We start from the raw sequence: 12,005 nt of genomic DNA, 5'->3' as shown, positions 1-12,005 counted from the left end.
TGAACGGCACCCAGGAGTGAAATGGTTCTGTGTGCATTGGTTGTGGTCAGTTGGTTGCCGGCGGGTCGACCACGTTTTGGGACCACAAAACACCCTTCCCTGCATATACTGGGAGGGGTGGAAAAGGTCACCTTGGATAATATGGTCGACCAGTGAGCGAACAAATTGATTGCAACTAATAGACTGTATACAGTCACAAAAACATGAGGTTTAACACTTCATTTGAAAATAAACAGTTGGGTGGGATTAACGGATACCCCATGCCATTCCATTCCATTACCTGCCAGGGCTCGGGATAGCTCAGGGACAACGTGCTCGCCTTGGAAGAAAGACGAGGAGCAATACCGGTTCGATCCCCGGGTCCGCGCTTAGAAAACCTCCGGGTATTGACCTGCTACCCTTGAAAGAAATACCACAAAAAATGTGGTAAATGTGGTGAAATGTCCTCACGAGAAAGGGCTGCAGTGGTGCATTAGGTGTATTATAGCGATAAATAAAAAGCAATTTTGGAACAGCTATCCCCTTTTAATTGTTCTAACGCGCCACATGCCCATAGGCCTCAGGGCGCACAAATGACAAAACATGACGTACAAACTAAGTGGGGCAAGTCGGTGTGAACGTGTTAAGGTGTCAAGAAGGGTTATACAGAAGAAAGTGTAAGCATTTCCTTAAGGGCCTGCCCGTCCTTTATCAGGATTCCCTAATCTAACACACCTTGTCCGCTATAAAGGGCACAGCCTGCTTCTTGTCTCAAAACTGTCTCACTGATAGTGCCTGGCACACTTCTTGACTTTACAACCCCACAAATATTGCACCATGTAATGGTTCAGGAGCAAGAGACCAACACAAGGGTGGCATTTTGATGATCATAAACGGTTATTCAACTTAAGAAGGGTTGGGCTAAATACCTCACTAGCCCTAATGCTGAGATGGGGTTTCCCTACCTCCACAGAAATGTTCTAATGGGTGAGTCAGGATGTCCAAAAGCAAATAAAGATCCACTGTTGTGTCAAAACCCTTCTCTATCCCTTACACTAATACCTCAAACTAAAGTGCAGTGGAGTGTTCTTATCCTTCTTAACAGTTCAATAGTTCCACTCTAGCTCAAAAAACAAAAGTTCTTAAGGTGCAACACAACTTAAATGAAAGAGACCGCTTTGGTCTTGCAGGGTGTCGGCTCCTGGTATTGCCAAGAGAGGGTTTCCTTCCTCTTGGCGGATAACAAGGTCCATTCCTTCAAGAGGCTTTGCTTCTCAGCACAGTTCAAGAGGGTATATGCTCCTTCCCCTTTCTTCCTCTATTGTCAGTCAATCTGTATTCGGGGTCACTCCCCTTCAGACAACATCTGCCACTACTTCTCAGGGCCCCCGCTTCTACCCAATAGCCAGCGTACCTTGCTTCTTGGTCCGCAATGGCTGTGGGTAACGCGCAATGCCAGCTGTCTGCTGTGGGGGTTGGTCTGCGCTCACCATTCTCCATGGCCCCTCTGTGGACCGGCAGAGTTAAGTGAGGCTTTGTGGGATGTGGCTTTGCTTCCTTGCATCTCCCTGTGGCCAGGTACACCGCGAGCTTCTGCTTCGTTGCATCGAGAGTGATCGCTCTTCTTTCGGGCCAGCTTCTTTCCTTCGTGCTGTCTTGCTCCGCCTGCCCCCTGAGCCTCCTCGCGCACTGCTTGTGACTGCGGTTCTTCTAGGGAGGGCTTGACTATGTTTCCACCAGTAAGGAACTCTCCAGCCTCTTTCAGCTCTCCGAACTTCGCTGGCTTGCAACTGTTCCCCTCTCTTGTAGGCAAAGGGGTCCACAGCGCCTTCCCATCTGAACAGTTTCCCTGGTCCTTGCTGCTTGAGGGAGGGCTTGACTCTGTCGAGACCTTCCATCTTTATACTGCTAAGCGTTCTCAACTGTCTATATTGAGTAGACAGCGCTGTTAATGCTTGCGCGATATTCATCATTCTTCTGCGCCGCTTCTTAGTCCCATTAGTTTTGCTTTGTTGTTCAATTGGGTCGCTCTTGTTCTTGTTTGTCTCAGTACGTGGTGTGATATTCATGTAGTCTACCCTACAGCATAACATGGGAGGTAAGGACTACATTACCATGTGGTGTGTGTGTAAGGGTATGGGGGTGTGATGTACTGCGTTCTCTCCTCCATGTCGTCCCCCGTTCCATGAGGGATATCCCTCCCCATGAGATCCACCAACTGAGTACACCCCCAGGGGAACTGTTGGTTCGTGGCCTCACCTCCCTGGCCCCATGAAGAGGGGGCTCATCACAGCCATCTCTGCTTTTTAACCCCCACTACCAGCAAGTGTCCTCCCTCTGTAATACCAGCACATAGTCTTCACTTAGGGTATTACCTTTTGGCATACTTCTGCCAGCATATCTTTGTTTTTAATTTTGGTCACGCCATGCGATTCCCACTTGCCTCCCAACAGATCCCACCCGCCCCCACCTTCTCTGCAGACATTACTGCCTAACACAAGGCAATAACTCAACTAGGCAACAAAATCCCTATTTTCCGTGACACAAACTTCTGTTCATAGCATCTAGATAATGCCTTTGCCACACAAGTGCTGGACATTTTTAACCACATCAATTTCTGCCGTATTCGGGTTTTAGCCTTTGGCTTCATTTACATATGTGCTCATTTGTCTCTTCCCCCCCCCCCCATACCTTTGGGATGATGTCGCTACGAGGACGGAACTGTAGCACTCTGCAAAGCAGTTCATTAAAGTATGATGACATCTCAAAGGTATGAGGGAAAGGGAACAGTGGACTGGGAGCGCTGGAGTCACTACCGTGAGAAACTTAAGCCATCTTGACTACTCCAATGTCCTGGTATGACCAACTCTTTATTTTATTTTTATTTTTTCACCAATTCTTTCCATTCCCCTGCTTTGGCATCTACACCCTGATCAACAACAAACCTCTGCCATTGGTGAAACATCAAACCCAATACACTCATGGCTGCCTTCATGCTTCTCAGTTATTGGATGTCAAGCAGTCCTTCTGAAGGACCATCAACTTCAATGGCAGATGCCCTCAACTTCCTTGCCCTCTCTAAAACAAAGTTTGCACAATCACTGTCCCTTGCCATTGACATGGCTGGCTTTCCTGCAAGCTAGTGTCCATATGATGGGAATGCAGGAGACTAGGAAGGAGAATGTAAAGCTCAGAAGCGGACACTCAAATTCATCTAAGGCTTAAAAGAGCAATTAACAGCCAAAGAAATCCTTCCTTGGTCTTGCCATCAATGAAGCTAAGAACATCGCTGTTCTTTTCATCACGTACCTTCAACTTATTAAAACGAAATTCATCCTTCTGCAATTCCTCATCTCTCTTATACAATCCACCCCAAGACTCGTTTCTCCACCAAAGCACGCCTTTAACAATGCATTTGAAGACACTTTAGAGAGAGTTTCGCCAATCCTGGATCACCAACAGTGTTGCGTGACACTCTTGTGATCCCTTCTATGCCCATGCGCTCTGTTCCACCATCAGAATTGAAGTGCTTTGAGCTCGTATGTTTATAGTTTAATTTAGGATGCAAGTTTCAGCATAACTGTGATCTTTAATTGGCATAAAACAAATAAGTCAAAGCTAGCCTGGCTTTGCGAGAATGAAATATTGCAAGTATACAGAGGATTTCACTATATGTTACCAGTCATAGTTCACACATAATTAGCCCAGGCATACTTAATTCGGCCTATTGCCCCAGGACGAACGGAAGACCTACACAGACCATTTATCTTGCCTGGAAGAGCAAAATGACTATTAGACCTACAGGCCCATGTATACACCGTGGAGTACATCTGTTAACCCACAGATTTAAGAGATCCCAAATAGGCCCTTTGGCTTCCCAACAAAGAATACTTGGACAGGTTTTCCTACCGGTTAGAGAATACTCTGGTAAACTTGTTGGCTAATGAAACGTAGAATATTGAATCAGACCCATTTGCTTATTCGACAAATCACTGCTCGATAGAATAATGAATACTCCAGACGTGTTACTGGCCTGTTGCAAGACCGTCTGGCTCTACGCTGATCTTTGAAATTGCTGTTGAGGTATATCACTATTGCAGCCATTGAGCTCTGACTGACTAGGGGATTTCTTGAAATGTGCTTGAAGGATTACTAGGACTGGTTATACCTTTTTCTATTCGGGACAAACCAACATAGCCACCATGGGCCTCATTCTGAGTCCGGCGGTAACTCTGGCGGTGCTACCGGCGGGTTGCCGTCTAACCTCCCAGTGCCACCGGCTCATTCCGAGTCCGGCAGCCGAGAATTCGGAATTCAGGCGCCGGTATGTTTGTAAATCCAAATTGCCATAGAGTCCTATTGGACTCTATGGGAGTGGGGACACGGGTGCACCGTTGCTAACTGTGCCGGTGCTCCCGTGAAAAGTCTGCATACCGTGACCGCTGCGTCAGGCAGGGTCAGACCTGTCGGGCACAGCGGCCCTGACAGGCAGACTTGTAATTTGCCTGTCCCGAAACAAGGGTGCTGGTGAGCTTACCGGCATCCTTGTTTCCGGACCAGCAAACTTATGATATGAGGCCTCATGTCCGGCTGAATCTTACTGTGGAACGTGGGTCTTGATAACCTCTTGGAAATCTTCATTTTATGTTTGATCTGATGAACCTGCTTGCATTTAACCTGATGGCTATTACGTAACCTGAACCTCACCAATCGATACAGAACACTTTTGTGGGATTTTCAATGAGGTTTTATTCGGTAGAATTCAGAACTCTGGTGGATGCAACAGTATGCAGATTGTATGCCCTGTAGCCTTTGCAGTAAAGTTGCTGCTGAACTTGGAGGGCACAATGACATGGTTACAATAAGCACAGGTTACACCGTCTGCCAGATCGCAGAGGTCTTGTCCATTTGCCGCCATGGGTTTTTGTGTTGCTTTTGGCTTTGTAAACATATGCAACTCTCTTGCCAAGGTAGAAGTCGGTCTCTTCTTTTGCTTAAACACATTTTTAAAGAGCGGTTTGCTCAATCTGCTGTTGGAGCACTGCTTGGTCGCCAGCAAAAATAGCATTGCGCCAAAGTTTTAGTGATTATGGTCCAGCTGTTAGCGAGTCCAAAACGGCATCCAGGATTGAAGGAAAAGGAAGGGCGAGTCCTCACTACAGAAATTAGCAGAAATGAACAAACTGCATGCAATTTCCTTTTTTTTAATACTAACAAAAACACTGTAATGAAATACTAGTTTCTCTAGAAGGGATGCCCCATTGATGTTCCATGTACATCCATCAGAAAAATCATAATTTAATACTAAACAATTGACGATTGGTCAAAAATACTATAAAAACAATTACCAATGAAGCATACGTTTCATCTCACTAATGCAAAATGGCAATCCCTTGTCTTTCAATAGGACACGCTTGTTTCTCAAATGTCAAACATAAAGTCTTTCACACCGTTGCCGATGCCCTGGCAAATAAGCCTGGGGAACCCCATGCCACATATCTAGGGACCTACTCCATTAGATAATATTTCTGCGAAAATAGGGCCACATATTCTTTAACTAGAATGTTGGTTTCTTTTTCCCCCCCAGTGATAGATACATGTTCAAATATAAACCTTGAATGTCAGGAAGTGAATGGAACTGGTGTATTCAATATTGTTATAGTCAAATGTACAATAATATGCATTTAAAACCTGAATGACATTCGAATGGTAATTTGATATGTATGGTACCTTTTTTTTTAATTTCAATTTAAATGGGATTCATATTTTTTTTTTAACCTTTTTAAAAAAGTGAGGAGCAGGTGTGAATTGTCTGTTATACGTGTCAACAGTGTGTACAAAGGATATTGTCCATGAATGACAAACCGATCGCATTCACACCTAGTACCGGAATATCTACTAAAAACGTATATTGAACGGAACAAGGCGATAACATACACCCACACCCACCCACCCACACACACACACACCCCACCCCCCCCTCTAAGCTTGGCCTGATGTTATATTGAACAACCAACATTTTCACAATTGCCAGCACAACTGCTCAACCATTTAATTCTTGTCTTCGTTCATAAAATGTCCAAAGTTTATCGTTAATGTTCAGTCTCAAGGGAAAGCAGAATCCACCAGAGTCATTAACTTAACACCAGCTTAGGTGATCAAACACAAACACTTCTAGTTCTTGGAATAGTAGTTTAGAAAAACTATTCTTTTTTCCACTCTTCACTATAAGTAAGGTTAATTATGGCTTCCTTTAGGATGTATACAGCAGTTTGGAAAAAGAGAAGTGGGTATTGGGGCAGCTGCAGTCAAAGGGTTAATCCATTATTTAAGAAGTCATCCTTGAACCTCCAGTTCTTGCATAAGCCTATGCAGTAATGCTTTCTTGTGTATCTTTGTAGGCACTCAAACTCTGCACTGTCTTGAACCAGAAGGAGTCGGATGAGTTAATGCCATATTCAAGGGTTTTTATTAAAATGTAGTTCTGGGCTCTCCTATGCAGTCTGGTGTTGGTTGTCTGCCCCAGGTCCACCAAGGCTTCCTCGTGGTCACTCCACCAGATGAGACGGTTGCTTCTCCGTCTCCCTTCTGACCTTGTCTTCCTGGTCGCTTGGAACACCAGCCTTCTGATGTCCTATGAGTGCTTCGCTCGCTCTCCACGTTACCGCAGGCTCTGCGGTCTAGCGTGGCGCCGCCCCTCCAGGACGGCTTTCTGTAACAGGATTGCCTCTGCATAGCATTCTCTCCTCCCACTTCATTGGAGTTTCACTGACTCTCTGATTCAAAGTTACTTGTGTTTTTATATACGCAAGCAGAAATAAAAGGGGTATGTTCTTCCTCTGTGATTCCATAGTTTAGGTGGAATTCCAGCATTACCTGAAGTCAAAGAGAGAGGATATATGTCACTGTTTGGTGGTTTCAAAACAGAAGTAAGTCTTTCCAGTTACCATACGTGCAGATAACGTACATTGGATCGGGAGTTCCTTATCGGAATTGAAGTCCTTATCCTGAGAGGGTTCCCACTTGCTCAGAACCATATAGAGGGTCTTGCTTAGCCGGCTCACCTCCCTAGCCTCAAAGGGGGTGGCTGCCCTCTGGGGAGAATGGACGAATTGACCAGATTCACCAAGGATCACTGCTACAATTCCCTTGGGTTCTATTAGACAACTACATAAGTCGCTGTGGTGGTAACACATTTGCCATCCGTGATAATGCTACGCACTTGGTGAGGATCATTGTCCACTGTTTAGCTGCTTAAAAAACCCACGAGAAAATGTAGTTTGTATATACTAGCCTGCCTGTTCCTAAGTGATCTCAGAGAATGTGATTGGCCCAACATCATGAAATTGACTGGTGGGAAAACCAGGAATTGTACTTCTTTTTTGTGGTTACATGGTAGACCACATTAAACCAACCCACAGTTTCTGGGAAGCTAACCTTTTCCCAGCATCATCTTCATGTTGGTCCTTCAGTCGAATAGTCGCTTATTCTTTCCTGTCAGAGGCCATTCATCAATTGGCAGTGATGGCTGAAACTAGGTTGAAATATCAGTTCTTTGTAGACTTCACACACTTCTTGTCATAGATGCATAGCCTCTCAGATAGAATAAAGTATGCAGAAAAACTTGATTTTACCTAAACACATCCAGAAGAGGAATCCTTCAGTTCGGGCGATCTGGGATTTTGGCACATAATTTTGGGTTTGTGGATCTAAGAGTCCCTTTTGTATTTTAGCTTCTTTTCAAAACCTAAATCAAATCTTGGGTTTATGGTTTGATAGCCATATCATTTTATCCCACAGCAATAATGGTTACAGGTCTGCACAAAGATGTTTGCCCGCTGCAACCTGTGGGTATCTTATGCAAAATCTCTAAAGACAGAAATGTGCTTAAAATGATTTAATGCTCAAAGAACACAATTCATCCAATTAATCAGTATAAGAATACAGTCTATTCCAATAAGTGTTTACCTTCCCTAAGATGCCTTAAATCTAAGGGTTACAATTCTGGAGCAATACTACATTCTTGTATGCATAACACTTCACCTAGCCAAGCTTAACCAAGCTGCATTTGTTTCTCACCACTTCTAATCAGTTATAAAGATTCGAAGTGTGACCTTCAGGCTCTCTAACATTTTGAAATCTCTTTTTTGTTCTGCATATCAATATAATTTATTTTTAATTAACATATGTTGCAGTTTGAATGAACACGCTCAGCACACTGTTACCCCTCCCTGAAACCTGCTGAAGCAATAACCCCCATGATTTAAGCATTAGGAAACCTACTTCCTAAATTAAGAGTAGCACAGCTAAAAGCTCTGTCAACCAACCACCCCAAGCTCTCACAAACACTCTCAGCACAATATTCATGTCTGTTTCTCTTAGTAGTCCGCAGGATCTGGTAACTGCATTTCTTCAATTTAGTGTTTCGAAAGATGAGAATGATTAGTATTTCAGGACAACCCACTCCTTCCTTTTTTGCTTCTTTTAGATAATCGACGGGTTTCCTCAAGGATTTTATAATTGTATGTGAAAACAAAACAAATGAAGAGAGCGTGTTTGCTCTCGACCCCGTCTGGTAACTGGGTCACTTGGAGTTGTAGAATATGTGAGTAAGAAGGTGCCAGGAGAGGCAAAGGAACACAGCAGCAGAAAAGTGCAAGGCGGCAAGAGCGTGGGAGGAGCCGGCGATGCGTGGGAGATCACAAGAGTGCCTCAATCATAGGGGGCAATATCCGCACTAAGGATTGTGCCCAACACAAAACCAAAAATGCTGAACATGCTGCCAGTCGCACCACTTAGCAGCAATGTATTGAATTATGCAGAGGTGAACCAGAGGAGAAAGCTGGCAGTGGAGGCCGCATGGCAGACTTGACTAGATCGGCGAGGAGGAAGACCTCAGGACAGGCAGACTGTTAAATGTTGAGGGTAGTACAGGCTTGGATAATTGTGACCTTTGCATTTCTAAAGGTTCTCGACCCTTAATGTATGCATTAATTTTACATCGCTGAATCCCTAAGGTACTCCTCTTGCATCCTTCTGAACATTCTTCAGTAACCATTACGTCTGACTGTAAACTCTTTGCGTAACAGTTAATCACAGGCTGCTGTATACATTTATATTTGTCAGCTAAGTCGGATGCTTACCCTTGCTTATCCTTGCTCATTTAGAGCATACTTCCCTTTGAAATTAGGGAATCTGCTTAGTTGGACATTTTTGTTCTAAATCCCATAAATCGTTCACCCATCTCCACATGTGAGCCATAGGATTTTCTTTACTTGTTCTAGTGTGACACCTAGACTTAACATACATTTTAGAGCAAGGCAGATGCTGAGCTACCCTTATCTGTGCGTTAGGGAGAATTCTCAAAATGTGCTAATTCCTTCTACCTTAGAGCCCTCCAGCTCTTTTGCTAAACTTTGGGACTTTGAACTTTTTAAATCTGTTTGTTTTCTGTGTTTTTCTTTGGTTTTTAGACAAACTCCATAGGCATCATCTTTTCATGTGTGTCACACACACCCTCAGTGCAGTGACACAGGGAAGCGTTTTAGGCAATCCCAAGGTTTAAATACCTTCTCTGGGATAAACTACTGTTTCCCAGAGAAAGTAAAGTGAAATTGACTTTACTAGTCTTTCCAAATTCCTAGACCCAGCACACACAATCTTACCATAGCGTGTTGGAGGGGTTACTTAGTATCCCCTATGTCTAGAAACTCATGTAGCAGTCAAATGCTACCATTTCCTCTCGAAATAGCTGGTGGCAATGGTTTTACAACAAACTGTCATGATTTTTCCCGACCGCGAACACTGGTAGCGTTAAATCGCGGGAGACATGTTTTTCAAGATGGCGTCGGAGCCCACTTTGTTTAAACAGGTCCTGGTCTTCTTTTTTCGCAATTTCTTTTTGGAAAGGTCCTTCTAGAGTTTCTCTGCGCCACAAACCAGGTTTGGTCCCTTTGTTCCTACGCCTTCGGCGGGCTTCAGGACTGAAGACCACCTTTGGCGCTGGAGTGTCTGGAGTGGGCAGGAAGGGAGGGAGGTGCCCGAAACTCCCTGTGCTTTGTCTCCTAAGAGACCCAAATGCACTCTGGCGTGATTGGCTGACTGTGCGGCAAGGCAAGTTACTTGGCTTGGAAGGCAGAGTCGAGCACTGGAACGAAAGAACCCAAGACTAGCTGGAAGAGGATGGCTGCTTCAACTCCTGGACCGTTGGTTTGCCGTTGAAGCCCTGTTGCAGGTCTGAATCGGCAAGTTCATTTCGACTGAGAAGCCCTGCAAGGACGACTTCTCCCTTTGAGTTGGTGGGACCAATCAACTCGTAAGCCACCTGGATACCATTTTCGGAGCTGGTGGTATTTTTCTCAGAGTGCTGCAGGAAACCGAATAGCCAGGGAGAAGGAAACTAGTTTGTGTGCTTGACTACAGCTACCGGAATAGAAGATTTGCCTTTGCCAGCTTTTTGACCATTTCCAGTGCAGTGCAGGAGTCCCCCGACGTCCTCCCTCTTGTCCCCACGACTGATGCTCAGGAACAGAGATCTGCAGGAACTGCCAGGAACAGACGTCTTCAGCTGCATCTTTTTCTTCATTGTAAGGTACTGTGAAAACCGGACCGAGGCCTAGTCAGCTTGTGACCCAACATATGAATCTTTCTTTTATGAACTACTTCTGAGAACTTTGGCAAAGACTTTTCCGTTTAACTTCCAGAACTGCTTTATCCTATAGAAGACTTTAGCCTAACCTACTGCATTGAATCAACTCCTGTGGGCAACTCAAACTATTTGCACTATTTAAGAGTAACTGTAATATCAGTTTTATTAACGTATGCCTTTTTGCTCCTACTTCAAATGGTCTGAATGCCATTTTGCTCCTCCTTCAAAGTAGTTTAAATGCCTCAGAACCTGATATTGTGAAGTATTGAAGTATATTTTTGTGTGATATAGATTGCCTCCTTCTAGTGAGTGTTTTATAACTGACTGTGAAATAAATGAATAAGTGTTTTACCAAGAAACATTGATTATACAAGTCTATTTGAATACTTGTAATCCTAGACCTCTGTGTAACATCCTTACAGCTCACATTCCCTCTTGAGATAAGCCTGGCTGCGCAGCAACGCTACCACAAAACTGTGTAGTACATACTTGTACCAAAGGTTGTTTTTGCTTACACCTGTAGTCCTAGTTGTGTGTAGTGGTCCCAAAGGGTACTACATACAAACTTTGCCTAACAGTTTGTTTGAACATAGATAGGTACCTTATCTGCCTTTTCCTCCCAGCCTCCTCCCCATTGATTTCTTATAGGATGTCTGTTAATGCCTTTGATAATTCCTCACCTAATTTCCACAGCACTTAGTGGAGGTCACCTGTTCCCAGACCACTTATGTTTTCAAGGTGTCTAGATGACCCCTTAATATTTCGTTTCCAAATTTCCTTTGTGTTGCACACGAAGCCAATGGGCTCCAGAAGAGCAGCATACCTGGAATTCACATATCAAAAGTTATGACATTTTCTTGGAGGTCTTTTGTCTGCGCTGTCTGTTTTCATTTGCTCTGCGACCTAGATTACTTATCGGTTGTGGTGCACAAATGGCGCTTGTGCATGGGCAGATGCACTAGCGCTGGTTAAAAAGCCACGTGAAGTATAGGCTCAGGTAGTGTAGCTCAGTGGCAACGTGCTCGTCTTGGAAGCAAGACGACGCAGAGCGACACAGGTTCCAATCCTGGTCCGCGCTTAGAAACCTCTTTGGTATTAAGCGCGTTATAAATAACCAATTCTACAATACAACTACTACTAATGCAACTGCCGAAGTGCCGTTTGTGCATGCACAGCAATGTATTTGCGCTATGCATGTTTTTTGTAGTCTGGCCCCAGGTCTGCTGGAACTCGGATCTGTGATTCCATCCCAGTTCTGTCTTTGATTTCAGCGTGCACTGTCTGGTTCTGCCCAGACAGAATGCGCTAACATTCACAAATGCTGAGAACTCTTACGAGTGCGAAACGCAAGCTTTAGACACATGTTGAAGTCCTACAA

The 12,005-nt window shown here is 44.3% G+C and overlaps 1 protein-coding gene and 1 pseudogene across 19 annotated transcripts in view; one reads left to right on the top strand and one right to left on the bottom strand.

The window, feature by feature from the left end:
• Window positions 1–12,005, top strand: part of BIN1 (bridging integrator 1) — a 508,669-nt gene that overhangs the window by 192,504 nt on the left and 304,160 nt on the right. The gene's annotated exons all lie outside the window — the stretch shown is intronic.
• LOC138489546 (large ribosomal subunit protein eL33 pseudogene) lies at window positions 4,742–5,054 on the bottom strand (annotated as a pseudogene).

The sequence above is a fragment of the Ambystoma mexicanum genome, chromosome 9 (assembly GCF_040938575.1).
Source record: "Ambystoma mexicanum isolate Mex_15411 chromosome 9, UKY_AmexF1_1, whole genome shotgun sequence".
Taxonomy (NCBI): domain Eukaryota; kingdom Metazoa; phylum Chordata; class Amphibia; order Caudata; family Ambystomatidae; genus Ambystoma; species Ambystoma mexicanum.
This window is presented reverse-complemented; position numbering and strand designations above follow the sequence as displayed.